This window comes from Neofelis nebulosa, chromosome 8 (genome assembly GCF_028018385.1).
Source record: "Neofelis nebulosa isolate mNeoNeb1 chromosome 8, mNeoNeb1.pri, whole genome shotgun sequence".
Classification (NCBI taxonomy): domain Eukaryota; kingdom Metazoa; phylum Chordata; class Mammalia; order Carnivora; family Felidae; genus Neofelis; species Neofelis nebulosa.
In genome coordinates this window covers 23943260-23960018 of record NC_080789.1, presented here as the reverse complement: position 1 = coordinate 23960018, position 16759 = coordinate 23943260, and positions in this window count along the sequence as shown.

Here is a 16759-nt window from a genome sequence, read left to right as displayed (position 1 = left end):
GAAGCCATCAAGGAATTTTAAGCTGTATATGGGGCTAATGATAAGGGTAACATGATCATATATGCTGTTTAAAAAACAGATTGTGGGGCACCTGGGTGGCTTAGTCAGTTAAGTGTCCACCTCTTGATTTTGTTCCAGATCATAGTCTCATGGTTTCATGAGTTTGAGCCCTATGTTGGGCCCTGCATGCTGACAGCACAGAACCTGCTTGGGATTCTCTGTCTCTGTCTCTCTCATCTCTCTCTGTCCCTCCCCCACTCATGCTCTCCCTCTCTCTCTCAAAAAAAAAAAAAAAAAGATTGCTTTTGTAACCTTATGGAAGACCGTGAAAGGGAACCAAGACTAGGAGGAGAAGCAGGGAGACTAGGAAGAGAAGCCATGATTAGCCCAGTGAGAGGATGCATGTTTGGATGAGGGTGATGATAGGGGCTGTGAAGAAAAGAAGACTGACTTCAGATCTATTTTTGGAGGTAGAATCAACCAGGTTTAGTCATGGTGTTCCACAAAAGAAAGGTATATGCAAAACATCCTTCATAGGGCAAAGAAGCTGTAAGACAGAAGAAGGCCAAATCCAACTTGACAAGAAATGGCTTATTAAAGGGACTTAAGCAGAGAAGCATGCCCTGGGTGGCTGCAAGATGTGTAGATCTCTGCAACCCCACCTCCCGTAAGACCTGCCTTTATAGCCCTGGAGGCGAGAGAGTATATGCTAGGAGGCTATCCAGGAGAACATGTTTGAGAACCAGTGGTATCTCCAGAGCAGATCAAGGATGTTACACCCTAAGTGTATATTTAAGGGAGTGGTTAAATAAAAAGAATATGAGAAGTGGGCGGGGGGGGTGCTGTGCTCAAGAAAGCTTGAGGTGAGAGTGGTCACCATGGCAGATTTGCCCAAGATGGTGCTAGTCTGGTTCATACACATGGGCATGAGAGAAGGTGCTGTCATGGATGATTCTCAGGGTTCTTTCTCCACTGAATTCAACTGACCTAGATAGTACTTTGACACACCATCACCCTATAATAGCGTGATGTTCTTATTGGATAAGTTTATTGTTTATGAATCTATTTTTTGGACTCAATTGTATTTTCCTTCTGAATTATGTCTTAATAAAGGACATATGTTTCTTCCAATGTGTTCTCTCTCAAACTTCAGGGAAATACCCATTTTAACTGTCTAAGACTCATGAAAACAAGCCTTAAGTCGTGTTATTCCAATTCTTTGCAATCTAAATTATTTCATTGTTGTGTGGCCTTAGGCAAGTCATTTAGTCACTCCAGCCTTAGTATTTTCATCTATAAAAAGAGAAATTCCTGAGTATAAATTTCAGGGTTCTATTGAGGATGCACTAGTATAATTAGTAAAGTTGCATTTTATGAGATTGTTTTCCAAACTCAGTGCTTAGAATCACCTATAAAGTAGTCTTGCATCCAATCAAGGGTATAGATCTAACCTTCTGGTTCCAGGAAAGTCGAGACAACAGAACAAATTAATTAGTGTTAAGAAACGATCAGATAAATTCAGCATGTGGGATAGTCTGTAAGATATTGAGCCTGGTCTCTTAAACAGTCAATATCATGGGGGTGGGGGGAGAAGAAAGAGACATATCCATTAAATGCAGTGTGTGAAATTTGATTAGATCTTGATTTGAAAAACGAACTCTAAAAGTTGCACTAGAGACAATCGGGGATATTTGAATATGGATCACATGGATCGTGAGCATCACACTGTTGCTTTTGTAAGGCATGATAATGGGATCATAGTTATGTAAGAGAACGTCCTTATTTCAGGAGCTTCATCTTGAAGTATTAGAAGTGAGTGACAATGATGTCTGTACCTTTGTAATGGTTGTAATCAAAATAAGGATGGCGAGATGGAGAGATTGAGAGACAGAGCAAATATGGCAAAACGTGAATCCTTGCTATAGCTACTTGTTACGTGAGTTTTCATTGCCACGTTATTTCAACTTTTTTTATGTACTTGAAAGTTGCAGGTTGAAAATTCCACACAGAGGGCAAAAATTGAGTATGATCTGTATTGCCAGACGAGGAAGTTGGTTTCTGTTTAGACTCCACATTGTATGAAAACCTGTACCTTTGAGCACTAGACACATACTCAGCTGAGGATGACCCCAACACTCTTTGAAGCCTTTGGGCACCTGGGAAGCAGGGACCAGCAGATCTGGCTGGGCATCCCACATCACGCTCACATGGAGGCCGACGCTCATGGACAGAAACGGAGGGCAAGGGTCCTTGTACTGTGCATATTGCCAATCTCTTTCTTTGCAATTTGTTTTGCCTAGCTGGCAGAGTTGGCTTGCCTGTGGATGCCATACATACATGTGTGATACAACTACAGTATGACTTATTTTGGGGAAGTACTCATCACTGTGTATATACATATGATGTCAGTTTAACAGTGTAGTCTCCCACTATGTCAGACCAAAGAGGCCCCGGGTTTATATATTGTTCCCACTGACCTGTCCAGCTCTTGCCATCAGCATCTACTTCCCCTTCTGTCTTCCTTAGAAACCAAATGCTTTAGTTCTGGAGGAGGGAGGAATCAAACACATATGGCTGGTTTCTAGGACAAGTAATCATGGGCTAACTCTTGAGACTTTCCTGAGGCAAGGGTATACCCAGGTGGGGACTGAAGTTTTGAGGGGCTCTCTTTAAGAAAAGGGATTCACAGGGGCGCCTGGGTGGCTCAGTCGGTTAAGCCTCTGACTTCGGCTCAGGTCATGATCTCGCAGCTTGTGAGTTCAAGTCCCATGTCAGGCTCTGTGCTGACAGCTCAGAGCCAGGAGCCTGCTTTGGATTCTGTGCCTTCCTCTCTCTGTGTCTCTCCCCTGCTTGCACTCTGTCTCTCTCCCTCTCTCTCTCTCAAAAATAAATAAAGATTAAAACAAAAAAATTAAAAAAAAGGGATTCACAATTAAAGACACAAAAATTCCTAGGAAAGTGAATGAGAAAATAAATCACAAATTCAAGTTAAAAAAATTTGCCAAAGTCCATAGGTATCAAAAGATAGAGAAAAATGGATAATTTCACTAAAAAATACCTAATTGCCTGACATATACCTATAATACTTTTCCCCCACACATTTTGGGAGCTGTATTCTTTAACTCTTAATCTGACAACAATTTTGCAAAATATCTCTGATGGAAAAAACAAAAAGATAATCCCATATTTCCCCTAGCGATCATTGTTGAAAGGTTTCTAAAGCTTCTCCCATATTAAAAGCTTGCTATCGGTAACGTCAGATACACTGTAATGTCAGATACATTATTGGAATTATTGGTGAATTTGTGAGAGTTCCTATTAAGTTTCTTCCGGAGACAAGCTGTAAGACTTTGGTCATTTCAAGTTTTTCATGTGCAGTGACTAATCACAAATTCTCTTGGAATTGACAACATTCGTTAACCAGTTTTTCATCAATGTCATGATGAGTTTTTTGTTGGCCCTGAAATTTTATGTCTGTGGCCTGGGTGAGTCAGGGCATGGGCAATAGGAATATTTCTGCAAGTCATTCCAATATTAGGACAGCCAGCAGTACCTGAAGTATACACAGAAATGTCAGGAAACCATAGAAATATATTTTACTAAACCAAACGAAATGTATCCTCAACTCAACTTCCCTCTGCTGCAAGCATCTCATACCACACCACCAGGCACAGGGCGAAGTATGTATGATGGGAAGTTAGAGAAGGAGATCGTAGTGGTAAAACTCTATGATTTTTGGAGATTGTATAAAAACATATGAACATAGTAACAAACTGCTAGAGTCCCTCCCATGGTTTTGGGAGCAGTCTGTGCAAAGGAAGGTTCGGAAATTTAACTCCTCAGCTTTCTAGTAAACCCTACCATGCTTGAGGTAAGCTTTTCTCCATTTCATATAAACATAAAATATCTGGTGGGGGCAGCTGGGTGGCTCAGTTGGTTAAATGTCCAGCTTCGGCTCAGGTCATGATCTCACAGTTCATGAGTTCGAGCCCCGCATCGGGCTCTGTGGTGACAGCTCAGAGCCTGGAGCCTGCTTCGGATTCTGTGTCTCCCTCTCTCTCTGCCCCTCCCCTGCTCATACTCTGTCTTTCTGTCTCTCTCTCGCTCTCTCGCTCTCTCTCTCAAAAATAAATAAAACATTAAAAAAAATTTAAAAAACATTTGGTGAAAGTGGCACTCTTACAGTGAGCTCCTAATAGTCGTTCAGTTTAAGTTGATCTGGGGAGAAAAATTTTACATAGTAGTGTACATGTTATTTAGGAGCCTTAAATAAAAGAAGTCATGAAGAAAATATTCCTTAAATATTATTATTGAAACCTTTCTCTCTATAACTTATATATCTATAAAAAATCTTCTGGTATTGTGATTTTTCAAATCTGGCTGCATTCTAGAATCTCCTGGGATACTTTTAGAAAAATACCAATGGGTGCAATATGGGCAATGGTATTTTTTTTTAAAGCCCTCCAGGTGATTCTAATGTTCATCCAGAAATTGATATCCACTGTTCTAATGAGTTGAAATTCCTTTTATTTTTTATTTTCTATTTTTTTGCTTAAATGTCAAAATATTATTCTAGTTCTCCCTGGACTCTTTCAAATGAAATATAACGGTATGAGATTCAGGAAATGTGTTGCACATGCATAGCACAATAGGCATTATGTAAAATATATCTTTGCTAGAAGGAAACTCTTCTGGTAAAAATTCCTGCTTGTGGAGAATGCAGACCATGGTGTGCTGGCAGGGTGAGATATGAACCAGACGATGTGAGCAACTCCTAATTAAAAATAAAATTAATTTTCTACCAAGCATTCTCCATTGTACTTGAAGGCAAAAGCTTTTTTTTTTTTTTTTTCATATAATAAAAGGTCCCCTGAAGGGGGTCAGCTACAAGGATATTTCAAACAGAAAAGCGTCCGGCATGATAAATCCATTCTAGTTCATCAGACACCCATGCTTTCTCACAGTGGCTCAGGTAACCTGTGGAGCTGGGTCGAGCTGCCACCTGGCTGCTCTTCTCCCGTCTTTTGTCCAAGCGGATTGTGCATTACAAATGATATCTGCCTGTTCAATCTATCTCCACTGAATACGTTGTTCTTAGTCTTCCTGAAATGGCTAATTTGAGGAATATAATATTCTATGATGATGGCGTAACATTAGAATAAGAACTTGTTCATAAGTGAGATATTTGATGCTTTCAAAAGTATTATTTGATGCTGCCTAAATACGGGCTTAATCTTCATCTTTTCTTAGAGCTGTTTTTTTAAAAAATTAAATTGAGAAAATTCTACATGCCTACTGAACTTCCAGTGATTTCACTTAAAACCACATTTATCAGTAAAAGCATTTTTGTATGTACATTTAAGGCTATATATTATATGTACACAGTCTTCTCTAATCCTAGAAAGTAATCTTTAGTATAAAGAACTTCCCTCAGATGTGCAACTGGCCCGTGATGGCTTGATTTCATAGGCTTATGGCTGAGCAGCTTAGCTACTGAAGAGTTTGGAAGTGGTTTCTAGCCCAAGAAGGATTTATAACATGGTAGAAGGAAACAACAACATAAAGAATGTCAAACTGAAATAAATTCCATAATAAAAAAAGCAGGCATTTTAACTTGCTCTGTGCCAGAGCCAAAGCATTTCTTTCTGTTTTGATCTTTCAAAACTCTCTGGGGGGGGGGGGTCTTAAAGCTGTAATGAGAGCATCTCCCATCAGACATATATTTCTTAGAAGAGTAAATAAGACTGCAGAGTACATTCTTAACCAGTCAAGATGGACAGACTTCTCAATCTGAGGGGAAAAAGAAAAGCCAGAAGTACAATTTGATGCATCAATAGCAAGTATTCCAAGAATCCAACAAGAAAAGCTGGGCACGAGCAAGGGGAATTAAAAAAAATTTTTTTTTAACTTTTATTTGTTTTTGAGAGACAGAGCATGAGCAGGGGAGGGGCAGAGAGAGAGACACACAGAATCTGAAGCAGGCTCCAGGCTCTGAGCTGTCAGCACAGAGCCCGATGCGGGGCTCAAACCCACGAACTGTGAGATCATAAACTGAACTAAACCCATCTGTTTAATACACTGAGCCACGCAGGTGCCCCAATTTTAATTAGGTGTAAGAAGGGATTTCTGAATAATTGCTAAACTGCCTCTAACTTCTTTTTTACTTAGAACGATAGATGGCCTGGTCGGGTCAGACTCTTAACTTCTCTACCATGGCCCAGAGAAGTCTTCCTAAAACATAAAACCTGATCATGTTAGACCTCTGCTTAAAACCCTACGGTAACTTTCCCTAATTTTGCTAATCAAGTGCATGAAATGAAGAAATGCAAGATTTTAAAAATGTAAGCCCTCTGCCTTCCTCTCCAATTTTATTTTCTCCCACTGCTTTCTCAATGCATTAAACTACTTGCAGTACACACAGACCCACATGCACATACACAGACACACATGCACACACACAGACACACACACACACATACACAGACATGCACACACAGACACACACGCACATAGACCCACACGCACATACACAGACCCACACGCACATACACAGACACACACGCACACACACAGACCCACATGCACATACACAGACACACATGCACATACACAGACACACATGCACACACAGACACACACGCACATACACAGACACACACGCACATACACAGACACACATGCACATACACAGACACACACGCACATACACAGACCCACATGCACACACAGACACACATGCACACACGCACATACACAGACACACATGCATACACAGACACACACGCACATACACAATACACATGCACATACACAGACACACACGCACATACACAGACCCACATGCACATACACAGACCCACATGCACACACAGACACACATGCACACACGTACATACACAGACACACATGCACATACACAGACACACACGCACATACACAGACCTACATGCACATACACAGACACACATGCACATACACACACCCACATGCCTACAAACACATCATGGTTCTTCAGCCTCCTCTGCCTTTGCATATTCAGCGTCCTTTTTTTTGGTTCATGTGGCAAACTCCTCTTCCTCCACAGACCTTGAGTAGGTATTGTCTCTACGTGAAGTCTTCTCTAAACTCTAACTCATAGAATTAATCAGACTCCAAATCAGTAATCTTCTGAATTTCGAAAATTTCATAAGTTCACCTCTATGATTTTCAACTGTGTTCTAATACCACGGAAGGTGAGGACCATTAGGGACAAGGCCCATTTTGCTTTTTAGAGATCTTCAATGCATACCATGGACCAGCATGAAGAGGCAGTCGCTAATTGTTCAGTTAGAGGACTGGAGTGTATTATTCCCTTCACCATCACTCATTCCATTCTCTCATCCTGGGTGAGCCCCCAGGATCACAGAAATGAACAGACATTTCTTACACGAGTCCATTTGATTATTCATAATTTCACTTGGATACCAACATAGCCATAGCAGGTGTTATGTAACTCTGAGACCTAACTGGGTATATATATCGTTACTTTTACAAAATTATTTCACAAGAAGTTAGTCTAGAAAGATTTTTGCAGACTCCGATGTATTAAAGAAGGCTATCTGTTTTTAACCACTACTCCCATTGAGAAGGAGAGTCTAATTCTTCTCCCCTTTAATGTGGGCACGCCGTCATGGCATTTTTGACTAATAGAATATGGAAGATACATTCTGAGGTTTCTAAGACTCAATCATTCCTTGAAACTTCCTCCTGAACCCCTTCAGACATGATAAGAACCCTGAGCTGTCTTGTAAGATGCTCACCTACCCTGAGACCATTGTTTCAAGGAGCCCACATGTAGGTGGCCTGACAGACCCAGCAGAGCCCCATCCTTTGAACCATCCCTGTCTAGGGGCTAACTTGTGAATTAATCCTTCTTAGATCCTCCAGACCACTTTGTCTGCCAGGTGAATGACTACTACCTGTTGACCTCTGTCAACACCACATAGAAGAATCACTCAGCTGAGCTCTGCCTAAGTTCCTGGCCTACAAATTTATGCATTAATAATAAAATGGCTGCCGTGTTAAGCCACTAAGTTTTGGAGAGATTATACCACAGTAGATGACTTGCACAGCCTCCTTCCCCAACATCCTTTTGATTGCTCAGCACCCCTATCAGCTAAGTCAAATATAGAAGGATTCCTGCTCTGAGTCCTTCCATTATAGGATACATTTACTTCCCCAGGCTCCTTTTCCCTATCGCTGGTGAGGGATATATTGTATTCCTTTCTCAGATAACTCAGACTCTCAGTCTGACTTATTCTTCAAATTTTCCAGCTTTCTGTAGTGTTATCATTCCCTTCATTTTATTCTATCCTACTACAGTCCCATCCCTATTGTGTCATTCTTATGGACTTCAGTAATCCCTGAACCTCCTTGCCTTTCTTTTCTAGGTAGCTCCGTTGAATTATCCAGGAACGAAAGTGGTAATGAGTATTTGAATAGGCTATTTTTTTAAAAATGTCGGCAATTCTACATCCCTGGAGGACTTTAAAATAGGATAAGCAATACGTAATCTATGGGATGGGTGGTTTAAAAATTCCTCATGCCAGAAATCAGAGGGCCTGAATTAGACAACCTCTAGTAATTCCTTTCTGCCAGAAGATTCTATAATAGATTCAGAGGCATAGATCCAGTCATAGCCTTGAAACATGTAAACTATCAGTTTCTTGATAGCATAATTTGATTGCAAAATAAATAACTAGTTGAATCATGTTTTTGATATATATTGGAAGAATTTCATTTTTTGAGAACATATTTTATATTTTGAAAAGAACTGTAAATATGAATTTCTTCCAACTATAATCAATGTTTATCACTATATTGATTTCCTTTCTTGTATTTTGTAGTCCACTGTAATTTTTATTTCCTGAATATTTCTAAACTTGCTCTGCAATTTTTCACTTCTGGTGTATTTAGTGCTGCTCAAATGTGTTTTTTAATTTTCTTTTTAAATTTTTTGAGTTTTTGTTAAAATTCCAGTTAATTAACAGACAGTGTTAGTTTCAGGTGTACAAATAATGATTCAGTACTTCCATACATCACATGGTGCTGATCACAAGTGCGCTTCTTAATCCCCATCACCTATTTCACCCATACCCCCAGCCACCTCCCTTCTGGTAACCATCAGTTTGTTCTCTATAGATAAGAGTCTTTTTCTTTGTTTCCTTTGCTCTTTGTTTGTTTTTATCCTTTGCTCTTTTATTTTCTCTCTTAAATTCCACATATGAATGAAATCATATGGTGTGTGTCTTTCTCTGGCTGACTTATTCTCTTAGCATAATACTTTCTAGCTCTATGCATGTTGTTGCAAATGGAAAGATTTCATTCTTTTTGATGGCTGAGTAATTCTCCATTGTGTGTGTGTGTGTGTGTGTGTGTGTGTGTGAGAGAGAGAGAGAGAGAGAGAGAGACAGAGACAGAGAGAGAGAGAGAGAGAGAGAGAGAGAGATACACTTCTTTATCCATTCATCAGTCAGTGGATGCTTAGGCTATTTCCATAATTTGGCTATTGTAGATAATGCTGCAATAAATATTGGGTGCATGTATCCTTTTAATTAGTATTTTTATATTCTTTGGATAAATACCTAGTAGTGTGATTGTTGGATTGTAGGGTAGTTCTATTTTTAACTTTTTGAAGAACCTCAATACTGTTTTCCAAAGTGACTGCACCAGTTTCCATTCTCTCCAACAGTGCATAAGGTTTTTTTCTTCACATCCTCACCAACACCTGTTGTTTCTTGTGTTGTTGATTTTAGCCATTCTGACAAGTGTGAGGTGATATCTCATTGTAGTTTTGATTTGCATTTCCCTGGTAATAAGTGATGTTGAGCATCTTTCCATGTGTCTGTTGGCCATCTGGATGTCTTCTTTGGAAAAATGTCTATGCATGTCTTCTGCCCATTTTTCAATTGGGTTATTCATTTTGGGGGTGTTGAGTTTCATAAGTTCTTTTATATTTTGTATAAAAAAAACCTTTATCTGATATGTCACTTGCAAATATCTTCTCCCATTCTGTAGGTTGCCTTTTAGCTTTGTTGATTGTTTCCTTTGCTGTGCAGGAAATACATTTTATTTGATGTAGTCTCAATAGTTTGTTTTTGCTTTTGTTTCCCTCGCCTCAGGAGATATATCTAGAAAGAAGTTCTATGGCCAGTGTAAAAGAGGTTACTGCCTGTGTTCTCTTCTAGGATTTTTATGGTTTCAGGTCTCACATTTAGGGCTTTAATCCATTTTGAATTTATGTTTGTGTATAGTGTAAGAAAATGGTCCAGTTTCTTTTGCATGCAGCTGGCCAGTTTTCTCAACATCATTTGTTGAAGAGATAGCCCTTTCCCCAGTGGATATTCTTTTCTGCTTTGTTCAAGATTAATTGACCATATAATTGTGGGCTCATTTCAGCGTTTTTTATTTGTTCTATTGGTCTATTGTCTATTTTTGTGCCAGTACCATACTGTTTTGATTACTACAGCTTTGTAATATGACTTGAAGTCTGGAATTGTGATGCCTCCAGCTTTGTTTTTCTTTTTCAAGATTGCTTTGGCTATTCAGGGTTTTTGTCATTCCATACAAATTTTAAGATGTTTTTTTCTAGATCTGTGAAAAATTCTGTTGGTATTTTGATAGGGATTGCATTAAATGTGTATGTAGATTGCTTTGGGTAGTATGGACATTTTCATGATATTTGTTCTTCCAATTGATGAGCATGGAATGTTTTTCCATATCTTTGTGTCATCTTCAATTTCTTTCATCATTATTTTATAGTTTTCAGAGTATAGGTCTTTCACTTTTTTGGTTAGGTTTATTTCCAGGTTTTTCATTATTTTTGGTGCATTTGTAAATGAGACTAATTCCTTAATTTCTCTTTCTGTTGCTTCATTATTGATGTATAGAAATGCAACATATTTCTGTATGTTGATTTTGCATCCTGCAACTTTAATGAATTTGTGTATCAGTTCTAGCAGTTTTTTGGTAAAGTCTTTTGGGTTTTCTATATGTGGTATCATGTCATCTGCAAACAGTGATGGTTTTACTTCTTCTTTGCCAATTTGTATGCCTCTTATTCCATGTGTGTGTGTGTGTGTGTGTGTGTGTGTGTGTGTGTGTGTGTGATTGCTGTGGCTAGAACTTCCAGTACTGTGTTAAATAAAAGTGGTGAGTGGATACCTCTAGCTTGTTCCTGACCATAGAGGAAAAGCTCTCAGTTTTTTCCTATTTAGGGTGGGTTTTTCATATATAACTTTTATTATTTATGTTGAGGTATGTTCCCTATAAACCTACTCTGTTGAAGGTTTTTATAATGAATGGATGTTGTCAAATGCTTTTTCTATATCTAATTGAAATGATCATATGGTTCTTATCATTTATTTTATTAATGTGATATATCACTTTGATTGATTTGTAAATATTGAACCACCCTTGCAACCCAGAAATAAATCCCATTTGATCATGGTGAATGATTTTTTTTTAATGTATTGTTGGATTCAGTTTGCTAGTAATTTGTTGAGGATATTTGCATCTATGTTCATCAGACATATTGGCCTGTAGTTCACTTTTTTGGTAGTGTTTTAATCTGGTTTTGATATCAGGGTAATGCTGGCCTTATAGAATGAGTTTGGAAGTTTTCCTTCCTTTTCTAGTTTTTGGAATAGTTTGAGAAGAATAAGTATTAACTCATTTTGCAGTGTTTGGCAGAATTTGCCCATGAAGCCATCTGGTCCTGGACTTTGTTGGGAGTTTTTTGATTAATTGATTCAATTTCTTTGATGGTTATCAGTCTGTTCAAATTTTCTCTTTCTTCCTGTTTCAGTTTTGGTAATTTATATGTTTCTAGGAATGTATCTGTTTCTTCTAGGTTGTCCAATTTGTTAGTGCATAGGTTTTCATAATATTCTCTTATAATTGTTTATGTTTCTGTGGTGTTGGTTGTTATTTCTCCTCTGTAACTTGTGATTTTATTTATTTAGGTCTTTTTCTTTTTCATAAGTCTGGTTACAGTTTTATCAATTTTATTAATTTTTTCAAAGAACCAGCTCCTGGTTTCATTTATCTGTTCTATTGTGGGTTTTTTTTAAGTTTCTATATCATTTATTTCTGCTCTAATCTTTATTGTTTCCTTCCTTCTGCTGGCTTTAGGCTTTATTTATTGTTCTTTTGTTAGCTCTTTTAGGTGTAAGGTTAGGTTGTTTATTTGAGACTTTTCTTCTTTTTTGTTTACTTAAAAAATATTTTTTTAATGTTTATTTATTTTTGAGAGAGAGAGAGAGAGCATGAGCAGGGGAGGGGCAGAGAGACAGTGGGAGACACAGAATCTGAAGCATGCTGTAGGCTCTGAGCTGTCAGCCCAGAGCCCAACGCAAGACTCAAACCCACGAACCGTGAGATCATGACCTGAGCCATAGCTGGATGACTGAGCCACCCAGGTGCCCCAGATATTTTTCTTGATTCTTGAGGTAGGCTTGTATTGCTGTCTACTTCCTTATTAGAACTGCTTTTGCTGCATCCCAAAGGTTTTGGACTGTTGTGTTTTCATTTTCATTAGTTTCCATGTATTTTGTTTTTTTTTATTTCTCAGATGCGGTTTTTATCCACTTTGTGTATAAAAGGAAGAGAGAGGGAGAACTTTACATGTTTGCTTTGGTGACTTATCTCTGCACTTCAGAAATGAGCAAGTTTAATTTCTTCAGTTGATGGCAAGATGGTCCTCTTAGAATGTGGGGAAGATGTAGAATTCTGCTTTGTCTCTTCTGGTCTTCTCCTCAAACAAGTAGGGAGAAGCAGCACTACCAAGAATAATAGTTTAATGACTTTTTAAGTTGACCTTAAAATGTGCCTAGTTACCCCAGTAAATAATTTTTGGTTACAGCAACCAAGGTAGCCAGTCATTCCATATCCTCCACCCAAAACAGTGGATACTGTCAATGTGATGTGCTGAACAGCCAATGGAGAGCTATGGGTTGATTCATATCCTAAAGCAACAGAATAGAACTAGGACACAGGATAGGAGTGGGGGAAAGCATGCTTTAGAAGGCCCCACACTTGCAACACCTGCCAGTTCTTGCCAGTATGGCAAAATATGGTTGCTGTAACAGAGACCCAACAGCTATAAAGATCTTACTTTCAAGTGTGATTCAAGGCGGGGTTGGAATCAGGTTGGAACAGACTCACAGAGGGGTTCCTCTCTTTATCAGTGTTTCAGAGGGAAAGGCAATGTCATGTAGAGTCTAAGAACCAGAAGCAGTCACCTAAGAAGAGCAGCCACGCGATGCACTGCAGAGCTGAGAACAGCAAAAAAGTCCCAAGACTCATGAAAGAGAACAGGAAACAAAAACTGTACCTTAAGATGGGAGCATGCCCACAGGTGAAGCAAGGTTGACAGAAGAACTACAAATAGATCAACTTTAACAAACAGAAGCTAGACAGTGGTGCCACTCTTGTCCCTCTACTAGTACATGCTTATAAATGTTTTTATTTGTGTAGTTCTTAGAACTCAGTAAGTCATTTTATTTATTATTGTATAAGATTCATTGAGTTCTCTCTGCTATTTATATTGTTTTCTGCTTTCTGTATGTAATTTATAGATACTCAGTTATTTGGTTGATAATATTAACCTACTAAGACAACTCTAAAACTAGATGCTAAAATTAATCAAATTCTTTTATTTCAACGGGAAGAGAAGCCACCTGATGATTTAGTTGTCTCTGCCTACCTAATAGCCTGATAGCTAAAACCATAAAGGGGAAAGAATCAACAGAAAGCTGTAAATAAACTTCCTAAAGGGTATTTTTCTCTTTTAACCTTCTACACAATAGACCAAGTAAAACCTTAGACATACAGTTCCTTTGGTAGGGAGCCTTTTAACAACAGAGGCAAAATGATTTTTCCCCCAGAATGTTTAAAACTAGTAGCAGCTTCTTTTCCAATTAAACTGTCAATGCTGTGAGACCAAGGGCGGTATGGATCACAGTCATCTTATACAGGCTTTAGATAGAATATATAGTTGCTGGATGAAATTTTTTTCTGCTCTATCATTGTTTATTGAGCGTCTATTATGTGGCAGTTACAGTGCTCAGCAATGAAGAAGGCAACCAAAGTACATTTCCTCACAAACCTTATGTTCCAGGGGGAAGATAGATAATAAACAAACAAGCAAACTGATAGTTAAACAAGAGAATATTATAAGTTTGTTCAAACAAGCAAATAATGGATGGATGGATGGATATGACTGCTGCGGAAAAACACATAGCAGAGCAAATAGGGAAAGAGTGTTGGAGGCTGCTGTCTTAGTTTTGTGATCAGTGTCAACCTCTCTTAAATGATTGTTCATAAGAGATCTGATCATGAGAGTGAGACCTGATGTACCTGAAGAAGAGTGTTCCTGGGAGAGAGAATGGCAAATTCAGTGACCCTGAAGAGGAGTGGGGCTGGGATGGAATGAGCTGAGGGGAGCGTAGGTAGGAGAAAAGGATGGGGGTAATCAAGGACCAGATAATGTAGGGCTACTCAGGTCATGGGAGCCACTACAGAGCTTTGAGCAGTAGAGTTGAAACGGTCTGATTTACCTGCAAAGGTTCATGCTGGTTGTGTGAAGCATCCACTTCTAAGGAAATGGATGGATGATGAATTGCAAGAGTCAGAGAGTGGCTCAGCAGATCCTAAGGAATGATGTTAAATACCTGGTTGTGTTAACGCTCATGTGGTCAGGCTCTTCTGAGTCAAGAGCAGGAAGAGAAGGAGGTAGACCTTTTCTGAGAAATCTGCTAACTCTTCCTAAGTGGTATGGCCCTTGAAATTTATGATTTTTCTTTCCAGTTTCCATACAACATTTTAGCTATCTCTTTTGAGTTTATTGGTAGGATAACATATCATGTTATAAAATATTATAATATTTTTTAGTTCATCTAGTAGTGGAGCATTTGCATATCATTTAAATAAATCTAAAGTTTGGATCACTGAGCTATTAACTATGCAGGAAGAGTTAAAATTTGTTTATATTAACTGTTACAGTTGCATGAAAGTTATTAGCTAGCACTTACCAATCCCCTCCATAAAAATTTGCCAAAATGTGCTTCACTAAGAGATAGAAGAATAAACATAAGGGAAGAAACCTGACTGTGCTTTAGCATTAAAGAGACTGAGATTGCCCTCTCCCTCACTCTGTGGGCACTTCAGCTACTCTCTAGGACTGTGGAATATGTAGTACACCCTAAATTAAGTAGTGAAGGAAACTAATGTAGCAGGCTTCCGTGAACTATTCCTTTAAGTGTGGGTCTGTTTGTGGACAAACTTCAGCTTGGAACAGAAAGATATATTCAAGTACCTGAAATCATAGTTTCTAATTGGAATGCATCCTTGTACAGTAAGAAATCACACAGTTTGAATATTTACTTATGTGGCCTTACATAAATCACCAACCTCAGTTTCTCCATCTGTAAAGTGGGACTATTAATTCTAACCCTGTCTACCTCATGTAGTATCTACTGCAGGCTGTGTCTTCACATCAGGCACTCTGCTAGGTTCTGGGGATATTGAGTAAATAGTTTTGATACCTGCCCTTAGGAAACTTAGGGGTTTTTTTGAGAAGAAGGTAAGTCAATCAAGAATTACACTGTAGACGGTTGAAGTTAGCAGAAGTTTCTCTGGGAATTTAAGGAAGTGGCCAGGGATTTGAATAAGAAAGGTTTGGGGGTGAAGTGACATTTGAAATGATTGTTCAAAGCAGGGATAAGGGAGGTTGGAAATAAGTGGAAGGAAGACACATCTTTGGCACATCAACAAGAAACAAAGGAAAGCACAGAGTTCTACAATAGGAGTAGCATTAAGACTGTGTGTGTATGTATGTGAGAGAGAGAATGAAAGAGAGAGATAGGGGAGAGATGAGCAGAAAGAGTGATTAAGAATGGACTACGATGTTTTATTTGTGAATGCCTATAAACCTAAAATAGCAGAGGCTTAAACAAGATGGAGGTTCATTTCTTTCTCATATAGAAGGTGAAAGTAGGTAGGGCTTAAGGCTAGTCTGGCATTTCACAGTGTCATGGACACAGATGGAAATTTCTTCCATCTTGGTCATGTGGCTTCATTCTCAAAACCACCTTATGGCTCAAGATGGCTGCTCCAGCTCCAACCATGAAACGACATTCCCAAGGGCAAGTAGGAGCAAAGGAAGGAAATCAGTCTTCGTAATCCCTCTGATAGTAGCATAAACCAATTATACTTATATCCTGGGACCACATCTAGACGGAAGGATGATGTAAAAATATAGTCTTTATTCTGGGTAGCCATGTACGTGGATAAACGTGGTGATTGCTATAACTAAAGCAAGAAAGACTAATCACTAGGAGACTGTGACAGTGTGTGTGTGTGTGTGTGTGTGTGTGTGTGTGTGTGTGTACATGTACGCACACACCCATGTGTGCTTATGCCCATGTAGGTGTGTGAGGCTGTGCACGTGCCTAAGTGGCAAGAGGGAGGGGTGAAGAGTGAATAAGATATTTAAGAAGTTACTTTGCAAATGGATAGAGGACTCTACAAAATTAAGGAATTATTCTAGGACAAATATATATTCTAGTGGTTATATACTTAATATATTTTTAAACCTATCCAGAGTTTACAATACATTGACAAATACATGTAAACTAAATAGAATTGGCTACTTCCTTGTTTATGTTCCTGTAATACTTCATACCAATATCATTATACAACTTACTTTTCCTATTAATCG